General features: G+C 58.2%; 1 protein-coding gene across 1 annotated transcript in view; it reads right to left on the reverse strand.

Annotated features, from left to right (window-relative positions):
• Positions 1 to 186, reverse strand: part of SIN3A (SIN3 transcription regulator family member A) — a 67,969-nt gene extending 67,783 nt beyond the window's left edge. Inside the window, exon 1 of the mRNA XM_006142579.3 lies at positions 47 to 186. The gene's annotated coding sequence lies outside the window, so the exon portion shown is untranslated. The remainder of the gene's footprint in view (positions 1 to 46) is intronic.
• Between the last annotated feature and the right edge of the window lie 3,234 nt (positions 187 to 3,420).

Below are 3,420 nucleotides of genomic sequence, written 5' to 3' on the forward strand. Positions count from 1 at the left end.
CGCCGGAGATTGGGGGGACCAAATTAAAAGCAGCTGTTTAACATACCTTCCGAGCCAGGCGAGGAGTCCTGAATGGGGGGGAACGCCCCCCGCAGGCCATTGGCTCCCCGGCGCTCGCGTCAGTCACCCTGGGCCCGCCTCCTCCCTTCGCCCCGCCTCTTCCCCTTCATTGAACGCCCCCTCCCTCCAAAAACATAAAAATAAATAAATGAAACTAGCCGCGAGTGGGAGGTGCATCCGTGGCAGAGGCCCCTGTGTCTCCCGCGCCGCCGCCTCGAGTTTCTTGAGGCCCTCGGACTGGAGGGAGGCCTTCTGGGACGCGGAGGTCCGCAGGGTGGACGCGGAGGAGGAGCTAGCCGGGTACCTGGCGCCAACTTCCTTCACACACGACCCATTTGGAACTGGGTAGAGAGGCGGGTAAGGGCGCCCGGCGACTGGCTGGAATGTCTAGACTCCCCGGCCGTGTGTCTAACCGTGTCCGGCCCCCTCTGCTAGGCACCTGAAAAGCAGGATGCTGGCGGGAAGCCCTGCGAGCAGGGCGACGGGCACTCGTCCGAGCACCTACCCGGGGTGAGGCATTGCTGCCGCACCTGCCGCTGGCCCACCGCGTGCAGGATGAGATGCTCGCGCTACCCTCCAGGGGCTCGCGTTCCAGTCGGAGATGCTACAGAGGAGCCAAGGCTGGGTTCCTATGGATGTATAAATAGACATGCATAGGAAACCGGAGATGGCTGAAGGAAAACGGGGAAAGGCAGCATTGAGGAGGCATTCCAGTTGGGTATTAAAGATTTCATCAGGCAGCAATGGAGGGGCAAGTCAGTTTCGGCACAAGGCGAAAAGGGGTAGATGTTAGAGGAAAAACCCTCATACGTGGCTGTAGTGATGGAAATGGGGGTTGGAGAGATGGAACCAGCCGCAGAAGCCTTTATTATTTTATTTTATTTTATTATCGTTTTAAAAATTTGCTACAGGGCACGTGCAAGAGAGAGAAAGTAGGCTCCCAGGTCCAGGACTTGAACCACAGCTGACCATGTGGGAGTCCAGTGGCCCCAACACCACACCACCTGCTGGGCTTGCAAAATCCTTTTAATCCGAGGTTATAATTCTTGGACTTGCACAGCCCAGCAGCATGTCACAGGATCACCCACCCATCACTGTGTATCTTGAGCTGAATGGGTTCTGAGGGTGGGCTGAGCAAGAGGTGCCTGCTGGCAGCACGGGGCAGCATGGAGGCTGTTGTGACACTGAGTTTGGGGCCTGCACGGGTACACCTGGTGGGAGGAAAAAGTGGGCAAGCCAAGAGGCTTCTTTCCTCCAGTCCCCGGAATTCAGAAAGCCTTCCCCACTTTTGGTAGCCCTGTGACTGATCCTTCTCTGCCTCATTTGCGTGTTTATCCCAACTTCCAACCAAAAAAAGCTTCTGGGGGGCAGAGGCGAGCGACGTTTGGGTCTGTGTTCCACCATGCCGAGCCCGGAACTGGGCACATGTGAGCAAGGAGGGCCTGCTGGCTGCGGCACCGAGGAGGTGGAGAGTGTGGATAAGATGGGGTGTGCAGAATGCGAAGGGCCCTGGAGACCCGGGGCAGAATGGGGCCTGCTGCCAATTAGGAGGCGGTCCCAATAATCAGGGGGACATGTCATGTGGACAGTGGCAATGGTGAGGATACAAGAGGAGGTCAGTTTGTGACTCATTCCCAAGGGGAGTAGGTGACTCTGTGCTCGTGAGCAGTGCGGGGAGAGAAGTAGCCAGCGTCCTGCTGGGTGGAGGAGCACTCAGCACAGCTGTGTCTAAGTCTCACCCCAGACCCTTCCTCCCTCGGCCTCCGTCTCCCTGTCATATGGGGGAAGTTGGAGGGAAAAAGCTCTGAAGACTTCCCTTGCTCAGAGTCCATGTGAGCGGGGAGGCTGCCCACCGGCTGAGGATCGTGGGGAGCCATGCTGACTTGGGGAGGCAGTGGGTCATCCCAGGGGGAGTCCGGGGACTGGAATGTGGGGGCAGCTCAGCCACTGGCATCAGAGGGGAGGGGTATGGCAGGCAGTGTGACGCCTGTGTATTCAGTGGGAGGCCTGGCCCGGGAAGAGCCATGGAGGCTGAGGTCACCCCTCTCTGGCATGAGGTCGTTTTCTGTATCTGAGCAGAGAGGCCCTGATGTGCGGGTCCCCATTTCAGATCCTGCTCTCGGTTCCCAGAGGCTCTCCTTTCCAGACACTGCTGAGATGAGGCAGAGGCCGAGTGAGGAACTGGCCTGGGACCCAGTCCCTGGCTCCCACCTCCTTATCTGCAGTTGGCCCCTGCTCCTGTGTAAGAGGTAATAGCAATCCTTGGCCGTGTCCGTGTGAGGGTCGAAAATGATGATAAAACGTGCTTTATTGCTGGGGGCGGGGAGTCTCAGGCGCTGGACTGTGACCCTAGGGAAGCAAGTGCTGTCCCCTAGATGGGGTCACTCGTGGAGGGCTTGCCTCTAGAACAGTTGCCCCGCTCAGAGAACCATGCCGCGCTGACACTACCCTCCTAAGTGAACCCCCATTCTGATTTCACCTGAGTCCCCTGTGCCCACCGCAGCCAGGCTCAGGAAGCCCCTTGGGAGGGCTCCAGTGACATTCTGACTCAGTGCATCGAAGCCTGTACCACACAGCCAGGCCCAGGCGCTTTGGAAAAGAGAGTATTTGATTTGGCGACACTGACCCTGGAGTTGCATGCATTCCCGCCTCCTCCAGGACCCTACCAGTGAGGACAGAACTGAAGGGGTCCTGGGTTGGAGTGAGGCCCTCCTTGGAGAGCTCACCTTGGGAGTTCTCATCCCCAGGAAACTTGGGAGCTAGGGAAAAAAGCCTGCCCCTGCTCCCGGCTTGCTCCTCACTCCTCACTTCCCCTAGAGCAATTGGCCCGATACTTTTGTCCCTTTTCAGAAAAGTATTCTCTAAGCAGCAAGATCTGTCTGCCAGCCATACGTATACACGCACACGTCACCAACACACAACACACACACTCCAAACTGCCACACCTCCCGAGACCCTCGCCTCCCGGGCATCAAGCTCTCATGCTCGCTCACAAGGATCACTCGCGGTGTCAGGATGCTTCCGGCGGTGGCGACTCCCTCAGCCTGCACTTCAGCAACTGCCAGAAGATGCCAGGCCAGGGCCCAGCTGGGACTCACAGCTACAGATGACCTCCGCTGGGACATCCAGCTCCCCGCCTCCGACTGGGCATCTCTGGCTCAAAGGGGAGAGCCCAAGCTAGGGGAACCCCAGCTCAGCTTGCTCCTAGCTGACTTAGGTGTCGCTGATCTTCCTGGTCAACCAAGACCTCTACCTCAGCGAGCTGCTGTGAAATTTAAATCGGGTATGCGGGGCATTTGGTCAAGAATGCCCAGCCTTTCCCTACTCATCCCCCACCCCTTCTCCTGGCCATTCAAATGC

Source organism: Tupaia chinensis, unplaced genomic scaffold (genome assembly GCF_000334495.1).
Source record: "Tupaia chinensis unplaced genomic scaffold, TupChi_1.0 Scaffold000078_1, whole genome shotgun sequence".
Classification (NCBI taxonomy): Eukaryota; Metazoa; Chordata; class Mammalia; order Scandentia; family Tupaiidae; genus Tupaia; species Tupaia belangeri.